Source organism: Erinaceus europaeus, chromosome 8 (assembly GCF_950295315.1).
Source record: "Erinaceus europaeus chromosome 8, mEriEur2.1, whole genome shotgun sequence".
NCBI classification, from domain to species: Eukaryota; Metazoa; Chordata; class Mammalia; order Eulipotyphla; family Erinaceidae; genus Erinaceus; species Erinaceus europaeus.
In genome coordinates, this window is record NC_080169.1 from 672,990 (window position 1) to 691,141 (window position 18,152).

General features: G+C 57.5%; 1 protein-coding gene across 3 annotated transcripts in view; it reads left to right on the forward strand.

Annotated features, from left to right (window-relative positions):
• Nucleotides 1-18,152, forward strand: part of MINDY4 (MINDY lysine 48 deubiquitinase 4) — a 124,282-nt gene that overhangs the window by 30,789 nt on the left and 75,341 nt on the right. The window lies entirely within an intron of this gene.

Consider the following 18,152-nt stretch of genomic DNA (forward strand, 5'->3'; position numbering starts at 1 on the left):
TGGGAGACCCTCAGCAAGCTCGCCCCTGCCGCTGCTGGCCCGAGCTTCCCCGCTCTCCGTCTAGGCTCCGGTGGCCAACAGACCGGGGGGTGGCGTGGGAGCTGGACAGGCTCGTTCCCGCGAGGACCCGACAGACCCGTGTGCCAGGCTGCGGTGGTTTGCCTTGGGCTGGCTCCCCAGCTGCACCGCACCCACGGCTTCCCCCAGTGCCGGACTGGTGGGGCGTCAGGCTCAGCTGCCCTGCGCGTGTGCCGCGGGTGCCTGGGCTCAGCTGCCCTGAGCGTGTGCCGCGGGTGCCCGGGCTCAGCTGCCCTGCGCGTGTGCCGCGGGTGCCCGGGCTCAGCTGGCCTGCGCGTGTGCCGCGGGTGCCCGGGCTCAGCTGCCCTGAGCGTGTGCCGCGGGTGACCGGGCTCAGCTGCCCTGTGCGTGTGCCGCGGGTGCCTGGGCTCAGCTGCCCTGCGCGTGTGCCGCGGGTGCCCGGGCTCAGCTGGCCTGCGCGTGTGCCGCGGGTGCCCGGGCTCAGCTGGCCTGCGCGTGTGCCGCGGGTGCCCGGGCTCAGCTGGCCTGCGTGTGTGCCGCGGGTGCCCGGGCTCAGCTGCCCTGAGCGTGTGCCGTGGGTGCCCGGGCTCAGCTGCCCTGCGCGTGTGCCGCGGGTACCCGGGCTCAGCTGGCCTGCGTGTGTGCCGCGGGTGCCCGGGCTCAGCTGCCCTGCGCATGTGCCACGGGTGCCCGGGCTCAGCTGCCCTGCGCGTGTGCCGCGGGTGCCTGGGCTCAGCTGGCCTGCGCGTGTGCTGCGGGTGCCTGGGCTCAGCTGGCCTCCCGGCTGGGTGCTGCCCACAGGCGCAACGGACCCCCCATGCTGCAGAAAAAACAGCCCATATCGAGAGGAGCATGGAAGGAAAATGATATTGAGCACACACATTACAGTGCACAGGGACCCGGGATCAAGCCCCCGGCCCCCACCTGCAGGGGGGAAGCTTTGTGTGTGTGAGTGTGTGAGAGTGTGTTAGTTAGTGTGTGTGTGAGTGTGTGTGAGTGTGTATGTGTGTGTGATTGAGTGTGTATGTGTGTGTGAGTGTGTGAGAGTGTGTTAGTGTGTGCGTGTGATTGTGTGTGTGTGTGAGTGTGTGAATGTGTGTGTGAGTGTGTTTGAGTGTGTGTGTGAATGTGAGTGAGTGTGTGTGTGTGTGTGTCTGTTTGCGCCTCCCTTAGTTGGTGTTTCTGGAGACCTCGTCCTCGGGGACTGAGTCAGCTAGCTGTCTCTCCTGCGGCCTGCTTCCTTGCTTTTCTGGGCTGTACACTGGGTGCTACTGCAGGTGTGAGAGAAGAGCCCAGACACCTGGTTTTCCTTAGGGCTGGGAAGAGCAGTGCTCTTAGGAGAAGATGGGCCTCCCGGCTCCCACCTGAAGCACAAGGTCAGCCAGCCTCCCTGGCGGCAGGGTCCGAGAGAAGCGAGACCTTTCCCCTGGCCGAGCCCGGCCCCATCCTGTGGGAGTGGCCGGAGTGGCCTTCCTCAGCGGTGTCCCCCGCAGTGGCCCCGGGCTGGAGTGGGACTCACTCTGGCTGGTGCCTCCACCCACCTTGAAGAGATGGCCTTTGAAACTGAGTTCCGCCAGAGTTCTTTAAGTCACGAAGGTGACCCGCCAGGGCGGTTTCTGTATAGCTGGATTCCATGTGTGAGCCTCATTCCAGAAAATGGTGCTTTGTTTTCTCTGCTCATTCCGGCAGGAGTCACTGAAGCCACGAGATAGATCCCTTCCATTTCCTGTGGAGGCCAGTCTTGTGGCTCTGGGCCCCTTGGAAGTGGAGCATTTCCCGACAGAATGGGGTTTTTGATCTCAGTCTGAGTGAATGTTACTTCATCTGATGAAATTCAACAAAGTATGTATGGAGCCTTCTTTGAATAGTGTCGGAGAGAGAGAGAGAGAGGAGGGAGGGGCTGGGATGACTCCTACCCCAGAGACTGAGATGGCCACGCAGATAAAGGACTGTTACTCTGGTCCTGGACAGACGTCTATCCTGGAGCCAGGGCTGCACTGCTTCAGCGTCAGTCGTGCTGCTGATGTTGACGACGGAGTGTCGGGTCAGGTGGTAGCTCAGCCGGTAAAGCACATGCTGCCGTGTGCAGGGACCCAGGTCAGCGCCCCCACACAAGTAGTAAGCAGTTCTGCAGGTCTCTTCTCTTTCTCTCCCCCTCTCGCCATCCCCCTCCCTGTCTCCCTCCTCTCCCTCCCCTCCCCTCCCCCTCCCCCTTCCTCTGATTTTTCTGTCTCTGTTGCTGAGGAACTCTATTCATAATGGAGATGGCTGGAGCGGAGGTGACTGGAGGAGGAGAGGAGCCTTTCATACCGTGTGGGCCAGAAGCTCAGACCATTATGATGACTGGTCCTGAGCACAGGGACGGTGCAGGCTGAGGGGTGGGACTGGGGCTGGCTGCCTGAGTTACTGTTGTTCCTGCGTTACTGTTATCTTTCCTGCAGAGCGTCAGCATAAGACACCCTGGGGCGGGGGTGGGGGCAGCTTTCAGGAGGCAGAAGCAGCGGGTTACAGCAGCTGCCTTCTCAGCCGAGGTTCAGTCTGACCTTCAAGTCTCTACTGTCGCCACCTGCTCCCCCAGGGAAGGCCAGCCTGCACTGACCACTGCACCGTCTCAGACTTTGTACACATCCTTAACCCTTCATGACATTTCCAGTCTTTCTACCCTGCACTGAGGCCTAGTGCAGATGCATCACAGTCATTTCATAAGCTCATATTATAACCACATCCAGGGGCTAACATCGCGAAGTTTCCTGTCACTGTCAAATAAATAGGAAAGAAGAGGAGGAAGGAGAGAGAGAGAGAGAGAGCGGGAGGGAGAAATGGCTGTTGGGAGCAGTAGATTCACGTGCATGCACCAAGCCTCAGAGCTAGTTGTGGGGACGGCAAAGCAGCCAACAGAAAGGCCGTGGGCTGAGCGCGCTGCCCGGCAGGCCTGCTGCCCGGACTAGATGTGCTCCCCGCTCCAGACCCAGGGCAGCTCCAGGAGGGCCTCTCTGTTTGCTTGTATTTGTTCTTTTAATCTTTTTCCTTTGGTTGCCCTTGTTGTTTATTGTCATTGTCATTGTTGGATAGGACAGAGAAACGGAGAGAGGAGGGGAACACAGAGAGGGGGAGAGAAAGACAGACACCTGCAGACCTGCTTCACCGCCTGGGAAGCGACTCCCCTGCGAGTAGGGAGCCGGGGGCTCGAACCGGGATCCTTACACCAGTCTGTGCGCCATCTGCCATGTGCGTTTAATTCGCTGTGCCACCACCCAGCTCCCTCCAGGATGGTTTTTCGAGGTGACTGCATTTTATTGGTGGGAGACTGAAGTGCAGTTTGATCCGCTGGCCTGAGAGCCTCTCCCTGACCACTGTCCTCAGGGAAAGCAAGTGGGAGCACCCCACGTCAAGGGAGGAGTGTGAGCACAGGTGGGCGGGGTGGGGCGGGGCGGGGGAAACGACAGGTGAGTTGGACCAGCCGGACCACCAGGCCGGAGGACAGGGTGGCCGTGCCCGAGAGCCTTTCCTCACCAGGCTTGGAGAGGGATGCTCCGGGCAGGGCTCTTCCCCCCTTTCTGTAAAATGCCTTCTGATTGAGAAAAGCGGAAGAGAGAAAGATCACACACACTAGGGAGGCCACTGCTGGAAACTGGAACCAGGTCCTTTGCCGCAGGTTGAGGTCCAGAAGCTCATCTCATCTGTCCGTCCGTCCATCCGTCCATCCTCAGGCTGAGCCCCTTCTCGGGTGTTTACGGCCTCATGCAGCGAGGGGTGCGGAGCTCTCACTTTCTGAAAGTGTCTGGCATGCAGACGTTAGCAGGTGTTTCGCAGGCGTCTAGAGCAAGCCGGAGGGGCCGCAGAGGGAGCGGAAGCACAGGGTCGTGGGAATCCCGTGCAGCCCGGAGCCAGGCCTCCCTCGTCCCTCCTCCCTCAGGCTCGCAGCAGACCTCACCGTCAGACATATTGATTGATTGGTTGATTTGGCCAGAGCCCTGCTCAACTCTGGCTTATGGTGCTTCTGGGGATTGAACCTGAGACCGTGGAGCCTCAGGCATGAAAGTCTCCTGCAGAAGCATGATGCTGTCTCCCCAGCCATCCGATACACTCCTGAGAATGTGTGAACAGAGGAGAGAGAAACTGGAGGTTTGGACTGGTCTAGATAAAGCCCCGAGGCAAATCCGGCCCATCCATTCAATATTTAATTGCGACATCATGAGTGCTTCTGCTGAAGGGAACTACGGCGAAACCAGGACACTTAGCCGACGCAGGTGTCTGGGAGCTCGTGAGCAGAGAGCCTGTCTTTGAAAACGTGTCGTCATACAAATACCTCCCCCCCCCATAATTGTGGGGAACTGTTCTTGTTTTGTGGGGGTACAGGTTGAGGTGTTTAGGCTGTTTTCCCATGACAGCCTACAACTTCCTTTCAGATGGTCCAGCAGAAAAACACTTTTTGCTGCTGCTGTTCTTGCATCCTTGTGTCTGGAGAAAGCAGAGAAGCTCTGGCGAGCTGGTGACAGCTGGGCGCTCTCAGGGGGCAGGAGCTGCGGCGCCGCCTACTGGCCGTCGTGCCCCTGAGCCTTTCACATTAACCAGCACGAGTGGGGTGAACGCAGAGCACGGAGACTAGACAGGGACCGCGGCCAGGCAGCAGACGCCGTCTTATGGGCGGGGCAGGCCACATCACGGTTATGCACAGACTTCTACGCCTGACGTCCCAGACGTCCCAGGTTCCCTCTCCAGCACTGCCGTCAGCCAGAGCTCCGCAGTGCTCTGGGAGGTCAGGTGGTGGTGCACCTGGTTGAGCACACACGTGACGGTGCTCAAGGTCACAGGTTTGAGCCCCTGGTCCCCACCTGCAGGGGAGAAGCTTCACAAGTGGTGAAGCAGGGCTGCAGGTGTCTCTCTGTCTCCCTCCCTCTGTGTTTCTACCTCGCTTCTCATTTTTCTTCGTCTCTATCCACTAATAAGTAAATAAATATTAAAAAAAGAAAAGGGGTGAAAACAAACAGAGATTAAATAGGAAACATGGGTAAAGACTAGAAACCACTGGGACTGGTGGTGGTGCACCTGGCTAAGTGAACTTTGCACAAAGCGCGAGGACCGGCGCAAGGATTCAGGTTTGGGCCCCAGCTCCCCACCTGCAGGGGGACGCTTCACAGGTGGTGAAGCAGGGCTGCAGGTGTCTCTCTGTCTCTCTCCCTCTCTGTCTTCCTCTCCTCTTTCAATTTCCCTCTGTCCTGTCCAATAAAATGGAAAAAAGGGCCACCAGGAGCAGTGGACTCATAGTGCCACACCGAGCCCCAGCGATAACCCTGGGGGCATAAAAAGGAAAAAGGGTAGAAATCGACTTTATGTGCCGGGCAGGCTGTGTACCAAGTCTTCACGTCTGAGGTCCCAGCAGTCGCAGGCCCCTCTCAGCAGTGCTCTGGTCACAATGAATGGTGACCTCCCTGTGTGTCTGTCAGCACAGAGGCGTCGCAGGTCGCAGTGAGTCGGGGACGCTGGGGTCTGGGTTTCGGTGGTGCTCTCACAGGGCTAAGGTGGGAGCTGGGGGGCCAGTGCGGTGGGCCTGCCGAGGGGCGTGGGGCGTCTTCCTTCCAGAGTCCATCTTGGCCTGGAGGTTTTGTTGTTTTCTTTTTTTTTTTAATATTTATTTTATTTACCTATTCCCTTTTGTTGCCCTTGTTGTTTTATTGTTGCCGTTGTTGTTGGATAGGACAGAGAGACATGGAGAGAGGAGGGGAAGACAGAGAGGGGGAGAGAAAGACAGACACCTGCAGACCTGCTTCACCGCCTGTGAAGCGACTCCCCTGCAGGTGGGGAGCCAGGGGCTCGAACTGGGATCCTTATGCCGGTCCTTGCGCTTTGCGCAACGTGCGCTTAACCTGCTGCGCTACAGCCCAACTCCCTCTTTTTCTTTTTAAAACTTCTTTGTTGGGGGGGATTAATGGTTTACAGTCAACAGTAAACACAGTGGTTTGTACATGCATAACATTTCTCAGTTTCCACATAACCATAAACCCCCACTAGGTCCTCTGCCGTCCTGTTCCAGGACCTGCACTCCACACCCAGAGTCCTTGACTTTGGTTCAGGACACCGACTCCAGTCCCAGCTCTGCTTAGTGTTTCCCCTTCTGATCTTGTTTTCAGCTTCTGTCTGTGAGTGAGATCACCCCATATTCATCCTTCTGTTTCTGACTGATCTCACTTAACACGATGCCTTCAAGCTCCATCCAAGATGGGCTGAAAAAGTCACCATGTGGTTAATTTCCCCTCTGTGAACTGGAGCACAGCAGGCCTCTGGGGCAGAGGAGACTCGGGATGGTCCATCCGGTGCAGTGGGCTTCTGGGATTCGTGGGCCAGCAAACCAAAGAACAGAAATCAAACCCGGGGCCAAGCTTAGATCCTGACCTTTTAGGCCCGAAGCTTGCATGGTTTGGGGTGCCTTGTTAAGGAGAAAGAAGGCAAAATCAGCTGGTTTCCGCACGTTTTACTGAAACACCGGACTGTGCCAACTTGTTCTAGGCCTTTGGGAAGAGGGTCCTTGAGGCTTGAGTTACATTAACCTCATGGCAAAGCAGATGCTACTCAGGTTGCCATTACTATGCAGAGGTCAACATTAGAATCTCACTGGACCTTCAAAAACTGAGATGGCTGTGAGCTTGAAATCGAAGTCCAGCCACTAAAGTCACCGCCCTACCGCTTCCCCAGAGACCCACCCTACTAGGGAAAGAGAGAGGCAGACTGGGAGTATGGACTGACCAGTCAACACCCATGTTCAGCGGGGAAGCAATTACAGAAGCCAGACCTTCCACCTTCTGCAACCCACAGTGACCCTGGGTCCATGCTCCCAGAGGGATAGAGAATGGGAAAGCTATCAGGGGAGGGGATGGGATATGGAGATTGGGTGGTGGGAATTGTGTGGAGTTGTACCCCTCTTACCCTATGGTTTTGTCAATTTATCCTTTCTTAAATAAAAAGTAAATTAAAAAGTCACCGCCCTGAGCTCTGTGAAGGACACACCTGGAAGCCGACAGTTCCCAGCCCCCCTGTAAACAGGGTGAGGAGGTTCCTGTGGTGCCCCCTTCGCAGGCCTCTCCCCAGAACGCGGTTGAAAACCATGTTTAACAAGTGGCTGGGTGTGAAGTGTCAGTGGAAGGTGCTGCCAGGAGGTCCGGGGAGGTGACGCAGTGATAAAGCTTTGGACTCTCAAGCATGAGGTCGTGAGTTCAATCCCCGACAGCCCATGTGCCAGAGTGATGTCTGGTTCTTTCTCTCTCTCCTCCTACCTTTCTCAAAAATAAATAAAATCTTAAAAAAAAAAAAAGAGGAAGGTGCCACCAGGGGCCAGGCAGTTGTGCACCTGGCAGAGCACTCCCATTACAGTGCGCAAGGACCCGCTTAGTTCCCCCACCTGCATGGGGGAAGCTTTGCAAGTGGTGAAGCAGGTCTGCAGGTGTCTCTCTGTCTCTCCCTCCCCTCTCCTCTCAATTTCTCTCTGTCTGTCCAGTAAGAGAGAGGGAGAGGAAGAAAGAGCCACCTAGGCAGACAATCACCGCTGTTGCCAAGATAAAACTGCAGACACCACGGGGCTCTAGAAAGGGACAGGAGAGCCCAGGGCGGAGGGCTGTGCATCTGGCCACTTGGGGAAAGACAGGAAGTCCAAAAAAGTAAGTGTTGCTTAGGTGCAAGCCGCAGCCTTTTGCAAAAGTAAAAATCTGAGATGTGTTCAGTTCTGTGTCTTCCAGTTGTTAGGGAGTCAACCCTAGAGCCAGACGGAGCCTTGGCCCAAGGCTCTCCTGACCAGTGCTGGCGAGGGGAATGCGTCGTGAGCAAGAGCGGAAACAGTTCATCCCAGAGGTGGTGTGGGGCCGCCCTTTGGCACGCGTAACCACACAGACCCAGAGTGGACTGTGGAGAAGGCGGGCCTGGCTAACTGGGGCAGCTCTCTGGCCTGGGGACCTGCGCTCTGTCGGGACAGGAAGGGCCAGGAAGGGGCCCGGGAGCAGCTTCTCCACTGGGGGCCTGTTAGACCCTCCCCTTCCACAGCTCCAGGTGTGACTGGAGTCTCCTTGGGGCCGGGCCAAGGTTGGCAAGGCCGTTTTCTCTCTCCACGCCGGGCTCTCCCAGCAGCCTCAGGGAGGCCAGGGCCAGGGCAGAGTGTCCTCTCTGCCCCTTCAGGGACCTAGGGAGAGGCAGCTGGCTCATCTCGGCTGCTGGCTGTGAGGCTGTGGTCCCCTCTAGCTCTGCTCACTGGGCTCTGCCCGCATCTCGAGGCGGCTGATGGTGGGCAGAAAGGCGGAGGCAAGACCCAGAAGGGATGGGCAGCTTCCTGTGAGGGGACAGAACGTGACCCTGTGGCTGAGGAGGGGCACAGTGGATCAGCTGTGGGCTCCGCAGACAGAGTCCTGAGCTCAGCCAAAGCAGGGAAGGAGAGAGGGAGGGAGGGAGGGACAGGGAGGAATAGGAGGAGGGTGGAAGGAGAGAGGGAGGGAGGGAGGGAGGCAAAGAGAGAGAGAAGGGCTTGCTAGTGGGTTTGTCTGTGTGCCAGGATGCACTTTAGAGGATCCCACTCCCCTGGGCCTCCCCACCCCGACTCCACCGCCTTCTCCTTGCCTGCTGGGCAGAGCTGTGGCCTGACTGAGCTCAGCTGCACCCAGGGAGCCTCAGCTTGGCAGGAGGGAGGCCGGCGGACACGGACACGGACACGGGGGTCCTGGGAGCCCAGAGGGCTAGCCGGCACCCCTGGGGGAAGGGGCCAAGCTTCCTTCCTGCCTGGGGGTCTGAAGGAACTGAAATCAGTGCTTGTCACACGTTGCAGCAGGGGATGGACAAAAGACAACTGAGATCAGTCCTCGGTGTCAGAGTCAGCCTCTCTCTCTCTCTCTGTAGGGCTTCACCACTCCTGGCTGACTTTCTGAGAGGGGGAGAGGGGGTGGGGAGAGAGACAGTGTGTGTGTGTGTGTGTGTGAGAGAGAGAGAGAGAAACCAAGCATCAGACCTTCCTGTGGTGGGATAGGAGCTGGGCTTGAACCTGGGTCCTGTGTATACTGTGTAGGCAGGCTGTGTGTACCATGCAGGCACGCTGTGTGTACTGTGCAGGCAGGCTGTGTATACTGTGCAGGCAGGCTGTGTGTACTGTGTAGGCAGGCTGTGTGTACTGTGCAGGCACGCTGTGTGTACTGTGCAGGCATGCTGTGTGTACTGTGTAGGCACGCTGTGTGTACTGTGCAGGCACGCTGTGTGTACTGTGCAGGCACGCTGTGTGTACTGTGCAGGCAGGCTGTGTGTACTGTGCAGGCACGCTGTGTGTACTGTGCAGGCACGCTGTGTGTACTGTGCAGGCAGGCTGTGTGTACTGTGCAGGCAGGCTGTGTGTACTGTGCAGGCAGGCTGTGTGTACTGTGCAGGCACGCTGTGTGTACCGTGCAGGCAGGCTGTGTGTACTGTGCAGACACGCTGTGTGTACTGTGCAGGCAGGCTGTGTGTACTGTGCAGGCACGCTGTGTGTACTGTGCAGGCAGGCTGTGTGTACTGTGCATGCACACTGTGTGTACTGTGCAGGCAGGCTGTGTGTACTGTGTAGGCACGCACAGGCAGGCTGTGTGTACTGTGCATGCACACTGTGTGTACTGTGCAGGCAGGCTGTGTGTACTGTGCAGGCACGCTGTGTGTACTGTGCAGGCAGGCTGTGTGTACTGTGCAGGCAGGCTGTGTGTACTGTGCAGGCAGGCTGTGTGTACTGTGCAGGCACGCTGTGTGTACTGTGCAGGCAGGCTGTGTGTACTGTGCAGGCAGGCTGTGTGTACTATGCAGGCAGGCTGTGTGTACTGTGCAGGCACGCTGTGTGTACTGTGCAGGCAGGCTGTGTGTACTGTGCAGGCAGGCTGTGTGTACTGTGCAGGCAGGCTGTGTGTACTGTGCAGGCACGCACAGGCAGGCTGTGTGTACTGTGCAGGCACGCTGTGTGTACTGTGCAGGCAGGCTGTGTGTACTGTGCAGGCAGGCTGTGTGTACTGTGCAGGCACGCTGTGTGTACTGTGCAGGCACGCTGTGTGTACTGTGCAGGCACGCTGTGTGTACTGTGCAGGCAGGCTGTGTGTACTGTGCAGGCAGGCTGTGTGTACTGTGCAGGCAGGCTGTGTGTACTGTGTAGGCACACTGTGTGTACAGTGGAGGCACGCTGTGTGTACTGTGCAGGCAGGCTGTGTGTACTGTGCATGCACACTGTGTGTACTGTGCAGGCAGGCTGTGTGTACTGTGCAGGCACGCTGTGTGTACTGTGCAGGCAGGCTGTGTGTACTGTGCAGGCACGCTGTGTGTACTGTGCAGGCAGGCTGTGTGTACTGTGCAGGCAGGCTGTGTGTACTGTGCAGGCAGGCTGTGTGTACTGTGCAGGCAGGCTGTGTGTACTGTGCAGGCAGGCTGTGTGTACTGTGCAGGCAGGCTGTGTGTACTGTGCAGGCACGCACAGGCAGGCTGTGTGTACTGTGCAGGCACGCTGTGTGTACTGTGCAGGCACGCTGTGTGTACTGCGCAGGCACGCTGTGTGTACTGTGCAGGCAGGCTGTGTGTACTGTGCAGGCAGGCTGTGTGTACTGTGCAGGCAGGCTGTGTGTACTGTGTAGGCACACTGTGTGTACAGTGCAGGCACGCTGTGTGTACTGTGCAGGCAGGCTGTGTGTACTGTGCATGCACACTGTGTGTACTGTGCAGGCAGGCTGTGTGTACTGTGCAGGCACGCTGTGTGTACTGTGCAGGCAGGCTGTGTGTACTGTGCAGGCAGGCTGTGTGTACTGTGCAGGCAGGCTGTGTGTACTGTGCAGGCACGCTGTGTGTACTGTGCAGGCAGGCTGTGTGTACTGTGCAGGCAGGCTGTGTGTACTGTGCAGGCAGGCTGTGTGTACTGTGCAGGCACGCACAGGCAGGCTGTGTGTACTGTGCAGGCACGCTGTGTGTACTGTGCAGGCAGGCTGTGTGTACTATGCAGGCAGGCTGTGTGTACTGTGCAGGCACGCACAGGCAGGCTGTGTGTACTGTGCAGGCACGCTGTGTGTACTGTGCAGGCAGGCTGTGTGTACTGTGCAGGCAGGCTGTGTGTACTGTGCAGGCAGGCTGTGTGTACTGTGCAGACACGCTGTGTGTACAGTGCAGACACGCTGTGTGTACTGTGCAGGCACGCTGTGTGTACTGTGCAGGCACGCTGTGTGTACTGTGCAGGCACGCTGTGTGTATTGCGCAGGCACGCTGTGTGTACTGTGCAGGCAGGCTGTGTGTACTGTGCAGGCAGGCTGTGTGTACTGTGCAGGCAGGCTGTGTGTACTGTGCAGTCAGGCTGTGTGTACTGTGCAGGCAGGCTGTGTGTACTGTGTAGGCAGGCTGTGTGTACTGTGCAGGCAGGCTGTGTGTACTGTGTAGGCAGGCTGTGTGTACAGTGCAGGCACGCTGTGTGTACTGTGCAGGCAGGCTGTGTGTATTGTGCAGGCAATGCTATGTGTACTGTGCAGACACGCTGTGTGTACTGTGCAGGCAGGCTGTGTGTACTGTGCAGGCACGCTGTGTGTACTGTGCAGGCAGGCTGTGTGTACTGTGCATGCACACTGTGTGTACTGTGCAGGCAGGCTGTGTGTACTGTGCAGGCACGCTGTGTGTACTGTGCAGGCAGGCTGTGTGTACTGTGCATGCACACTGTGTGTACTGTGCAGGCAGGCTGTGTGTACTGTGCAGGCACGCTGTGTGTACTGTGCAGGCAGGCTGTGTGTACTGTGCAGGCAGGCTGTGTGTACTGTGCAGGCAGGCTGTGTGTACTGTGCAGGCACGCTGTGTGTACTGTGCAGGCAGGCTGTGTGTACTGTGCAGGCAGGCTGTGTGTACTATGCAGGCAGGCTGTGTGTACTGTGCAGGCACGCACAGGCAGGCTGTGTGTACTGTGCAGGCAGGCTGTGTGTACTATGCAGGCAGGCTGTGTGTACTGTGCAGGCACGCACAGGCAGGCTGTGTGTACTGTGCAGGCACGCTGTGTGTACTGTGCAGGCAGGCTGTGTGTACTGTGCAGGCAGGCTGTGTGTACTGTGCAGACACGCTGTGTGTACAGTGCAGACACGCTGTGTGTACTGTGCAGGCACGCTGTGTGTACTGTGCAGGCACGCTGTGAGTATTGCGCAGGCACGCTGTGTGTACTGTGCAGGCAGGCTGTGTGTACTGTGCAGGCAGGCTGTGTGTATTGTGCAGGCAATGCTATGTGTACTGTGCAGGCAATGCTATGTGTACTGTGTAGGCACGCTGTGTGTACTGTGCAGGCAATGCTATGTGTACTGTGCATGCACGCTGTGTGTACTGTGCAGGCAGGCTGTGTGTACTGTGCAGGCAGGCTGTGTGTACTGTGCAGGCAGGCTGTGTGTACTGTGCAGGCACGCTGTGTGTACTGTGCAGGCAGGCTGTGTGTACTGTGCAGGCAGGCTGTGTGTACTGTGCAGGCAGGCTGTGTGTACTGTGTAGGCACGCTGTGTGTACAGTGCAGGCACGCTGTGTGTACTGTGCAGGCAGGCTGTGTGTATTGTGCAGGCAATGCTATGTGTACTGTGCAGGCAGGCTGTGTGTACTGTGCAGGCAATGCTATGTGTACTGTGCATGCACGCTGTGTGTACTGTGCAGGCAGGCTGTGTGTACTGTGCAGGCAGGCTGTGTGTACTGTGTAGGCACGCTGTGTGTACAGTGCAGGCACGCTGTGTGTACTGTGCAGGCAGGCTGTGTGTATTGTGCAGGCAATGCTATGTGTACTGTGCATGCACGCTGTGTGTACTGTGCAGGCAGGCTGTGTGTACTGTGCAGGCAGGCTGTGTGTACTGTGCAGGCAGGCTGTGTGTACTGTGTAGGCAGGCTGTGTGTACTGTGCAGGCACGCTGTGTGTACTGTGCAGGCAGGCTGTGTGTATTGTGCAGGCAATGCTATGTGTACTGTGCAGGCAGGCTGTGTGTACTGTGCAGGCAATGCTATGTGTACTGTGCATGCACGCTGTGTGTACTGTGCAGGCAGGCTGTGTGTACTGTGCAGGCATGCTTTTGTGCTGGTCCAGCATTCAGTTTCCTCCACCATCACCACGGCTCTGCCAGACTTTCTATCAGAGTGCACGCCTTAGCATCCAGAGGGAGCCTTATTAAATGCCAACTGGGTGCCAAGGCCTCGGGCCAAGCAGGGAGAAACACAAGGCAGGAAGGCCACACCTGGTGCAGTCGTGTTTTGCAAACTGCCCTCGGAGGAGCCCTCCCAGCCAGACTGCCGGTGAGCAGGGTGAAGCTCCTCTTCCCGGCTGGTTTCTGGAGCGGCCGGCCCAGCCTGGCTCAAGGAAGGAGCGGAGATGCACTTGGTGTGGGCTCTGCGGCGGCTCGTCCAGGGCCCAGAGCCAGAGGCCGGGAGGGAACAGAGGGAAAGACAGTTAAGCAGAGAGACCGCCACCCTCCAGAACAATGGGCATGGGTGGGGGCGTCCCCCCTGCTCGATGGCCCCGCGATGGCTTCTCCTGGAGGAAGCGGGGCCATCCGTGTCCCCCACCCAGCCGCCCCCCCAGACCTGTCCTCACCCACGATCGCTATCTCTGTGAGACCTTCGTCATCACGGATCCGGGTGAGGGACTGGGGGCACGTGGCCCCGTTCCCAGCTGAGGCTGTTCCCTGGTGTCGGGAAGACGGTGCGTGTGGGCCGGGCTGTTTTCACAGCTCCCCGAGCGCAGCCTTGCTTTCTCACAGGAAATGTCAGACCAGGCAACTGGAGTCAAGTTTTCCACATCCTGAAGAGAGAAGAAAAGCCAGAGACCAGAGACGGGGGGGGGGGGGGGGGGGGGGCGGGGGTTGGAGAAAATGCCGCGTCTTTCCCTTTTCATGTTGAAGGCCAGCCCGGGGAGAGCCGGCCCTGCGGCGGGGCTGAGCCAGGCCTGGTAAGAGCCACCGCACATTGCGCCGCCGGGTAGTGCGCGTGATGCCTTCCCCATGACCCGCCCGCAATGAGACCTGCGTTCTGGGCAGCTTGATTGGAAAACGGCTGCCGACTGGGTGGGCCGGGCTGAGCCCTGGGGGGTGAAGACACCGGAGCTTCCTTCCCCCAGAGGCCAGGGGTTCTGGCAGGTGGTTGCCGAGCGCTCCCTGAGGGGCGAGGCAGGGTGCTTGGGAGAGCAGGAGAGGGAGAAGGAAAACAATCATCCAGAGAACTCTGATTAAAAAAATAAAAGCCAGATTAAAAAAAATTATTATCTTTATTTATTTATTGTATAGAGACAGCCAGAAATCAAGAGGGAGGAGGGAATAGAGAGGAAGCGAGACAGAGAGACACCTGCAAACCTGCTTCACCACTCCTAAAGCTTTTCCCCTGCAGGTGGGGCCAGGGGGCTCGAACCCAGGTCCGTGCACATTGTAACAGGGGCACTCAGCCAGGTGCACCACCCCCCGGCCCCCCCAAAGCCAGTCCTTTTAAAGTCAGCTGGCTCTCGGCATCGGCCTCAGGCTGTCTCAGGGACTCGGCAGTCTCAGCCGGCCGTGAGCCTTCGCGGAGAAAGAGCACAGCAGAGGGGTCCCCTGGGTGGAGGGTGGAGAGCACACGTCGCCATGTGCGAGGACCTGGGTTCAAGTCCCCTGTTCCCACCTGCAGGAGGAGAGTTCCATGAGTGACAGCAGGGCTGCAGGGATCTCTGTCTCTCTACTGTCTGTCTCTAAAACAAAGGGCGGAGGGGAGGAGACAAGATTCTGGGCGCCATGGATTCACAGTTCAGGGATCAAGCTCCAGAGACAACCATGGTGCCGGTAAGAAAAAAGGATTTTATTAATTGCCACTGAGCTTATTGCTGGGGATCAGTGATGACACTTTTTCCTTTTTTGTTAAATTTCTTTTCTTTTTCTCTTTCTTCCCCTTTCTTTCTTTCTTTCTTTCTTTCTTTCTTTCTTTCTTTCTGCCTCCAGGGTTATTGCCATGAATCTACTGCTCCTGAAGGCCATTTCCCTCCCCCCCCCTTTTTTGTTGCCCTGTTTGTTTTTACCATTGTTGTGGTCATTATTGTCGTTGTCATTGATGTCATCGTTGTTGGATAGGACAGAGAGAAATAGAGAGAGGAGGGGAAGACAGAGAGGGGGAGAGAAAGACAGACACCTGCAGACCTGCTTCACCTCCTGTGAAGCGACTCCCCTGCAGGTGGGGAGCCGGGGGCTCGAACCGGGATCCTTCTGCTGCTCTGTGTGCTTTGCACCACGTGCGCTTAACCCGCTGCATTACTGCCAGACCCCTCCCTTTTTTTTGTTTTTTTTTTTGTTAAACTTCTATTTGATTTGATAGAGCAGAGGAATTGAGGAGGAGAGGGGAGACAGAGAAGGAGAAAGAGAATGGGGCCAGGAGGTGGCGCACCTGGTTAAGCACAGCACATTGTGGTGCACGAGGACCCGGGTTCAAGCCGTGCTCCCCACCTGCAGGGGGGAGGCTTCATGAGCTGTGAAGCAGGGCTGTAGGTGTCTCTCTGTCTCTCTTTCTCTCTCCCTCTCAGTTTCTCTCTATCAATAATAAAGAAATAAAAATTTACAAAAGGGGGGCAGTCTAAAAAGAGAGAGAGGGAGGAGAAAGAAACACACCCGCAGACCCGCTTCACTGCTCGAGAAACGTCCCCCTGCAGGTGGGGAGCCGGGGCTCGAGCCTGGGTCCTTGTGCCAGTACTCTGTGCGCTTAGCTGGGCGCACCACTGCCCGGCCCCTATTAATTCCTTTAAAAGGTTAATTTATTTACTGCACATGAGAGGAAGCTTCACAAAAGGCAGAGAAAGGGAGAGAGAGAAAGAGAGAGGATCCAGCTGGAGTCCCTGGTGCCTGGGGTCAGCAGGTGAGGCCTCCAGCCGCGTCCTCGCCGCCGGCCTGTCTGCCTCAGTGTTCCACAGGGAAGCCCTTCTGACGGCGTGTCTCCCCCTCCCTCTTCCAGCAGGTCTCTGAAAGTGTTTGCTCCGCCTCCATCCACCCTCACTCTCTGCCCGCCGTCTCTGTCTCTGGCCTCTGTGACGGCAGAGACTTCTCACGGCTGCCCCGCCGGCTCTTTTCCTGGAGACTTTAGTCCCAGCCCACCCCAGGGGGCTGCCACCTTCACCCCCGGTTGCTGGGAGCCCCAGCTGCCATGTCCGCTGGCTTGTGATGCGTCCTGCAAATGCGTCCTCAGTCGTTCTGAGCATCTTTTGTGGGGCTCAAGCCCTCTCCACGCCCGCCAGCGACTCCCGTGTGCCGACCTGCAGAGTTGCCCCTCCAGATGACTGGCCTCTCTGAGCTGGACGTGCTGGGCTGTGACTGACTCCGGACAGTGTGTGTCTCGCCCTCATCAGCTTTGAGCTGCAGGAGTGAGCAGATGCCATCTGGCCTCCGCCCACAGAGGGCCCTGATTTCGTGTCCACTATTCAGGAGAGAAATTGATCAGCGTTCTTGGTCTCACTGGGGTCTTGTGCGTGCTCTGTGCCGCCACTCCCAGACTGCTTTTTATTCAGACAGACGGATGGACAGGGGGAGAACCCACGGCACCAACGTTTTCCTTGGTGCTGTAGCACTTCTGTGTAGTACTGGGACTTAAACCTAGGTGACATCTGTGGCAAGACAGGTGCCCTAACCACTGAGCTGCTCTTCTGGCCCAAGACACCTTTATTTTTATGTTTTTGTTTTAATGAGATACAGAGAGAGAGAGAGAGAAGGGAGAGAGACTAGAGCACTGCTCAGCTCTGGCTTATGGTGGTGCGGGGGTTTGACCCTGGGAGCACAGAGCCTCAGGCAGGAGAGTCTGTGTGCAGAACCTTTATGCTGTGTCCCCAGACTTCAGGACACCTTTTTTCTTGCCACCAGGGTTATTGATGAGGCTTGGTGCTGCCTGGTGACTCCAGTGCTCCCAGTGGCTTTTTTCTTTATAGAGACAGAAAGAAAGAGGAAGAGAGAAAAGGAGAGGGAGAGAGAGAGAGAGAGTGCCCTGCAGCCATGCCCCACCTCTGGTGAAGCGCCTCCCACTGCAGGTAGGACCCGGGGACTTGAACCCCTGTCCTGGCCTGTGGCAACACCTGTGCTCAACCAGGCGTGCCGCTGTCCCACCCCAAGAAAACTTTCCTCTTGGAATCATCCATAGCCAACCTGGTGAAATAGTCAGTGCCAAGCCCAGGAATAGCTGCTGCGTATTCTCTACATCGTATATGAAAGATAGTTCCACAGGGAGACACACACACACTCACACGCTCACACCCCCCCCCCCCCCCCCCCCAGAGCACCAGTCTGGCACATTCCTTGCTGGGGATGGAGCCAGGACTCTCCGCCCTGGAAGTCTGTGTCCTGCCCGCTGAGCCGTGTCCCCGCTGCGGCCCCTCTGCAGGGTGTTCAGAACCCCTTCTCCGTCTTGCCAGTGCCGCGCTATTATTGTTTCTTCAGCAGTGCTCCTCACTCAAAGGCAGCAACGTGCTTCTAAACTGACCTTTTCAACCCTCGAGGCCTGTGGCACGGAGGGACCCAAGGAAGGAACAATGAGCACATTCCCGAGGCGTGAGCACGGCTGTGTGGCCTCTGCTGCGAGACCTCCGCGCCCGGCCGCACCCACCCTCCCGCTGTGGGTCACGCCATCGGCACCTGCGGCTCTGGCTCCTGACCCCCGGGGCCCCGCGGGGGCCGAGGGCTTTGTCCTGTGGCACACGGGAAGCCCTGCAGGTTGGGGGCTACTGGAAGGAAGCGTAAATCAGGGGAAAGAGCGGGAAGGGGCTGCGCTGGGAGCCGGCGGTCTGGCCTTGAGTTCTCACTCTGAGTCGTGCAAGGCCTGTGGCCTCCTGTGAGTCCCTTAGATGCCCAGGGTCACGCCTGTCCTCGGCACCGCTCGCTGGGACGCAGTAGTGACAGGAGCTGATGGGGAGAGCCGTGCAGCTCTTCCTTTCTTAGCAGTGAGCCCTCAACTTACCACAGACCTACGGGCTAAAAGTAACCTGGGCTCTTTCTTTCTTTCTTTCTTTCTTTCTTTCTTTCTCTCTCTCTCTCTCTCTCTCTCTCTCTTTCTTTTTTTTTTTTTGCCTCCAGGGTTACTGCTGGGGCTCAGTGCCTGCATCATGAATCCGGTGCTCCTGGAAGCCATTTTTTCCCCCTTTTGTTGCCCCTGTT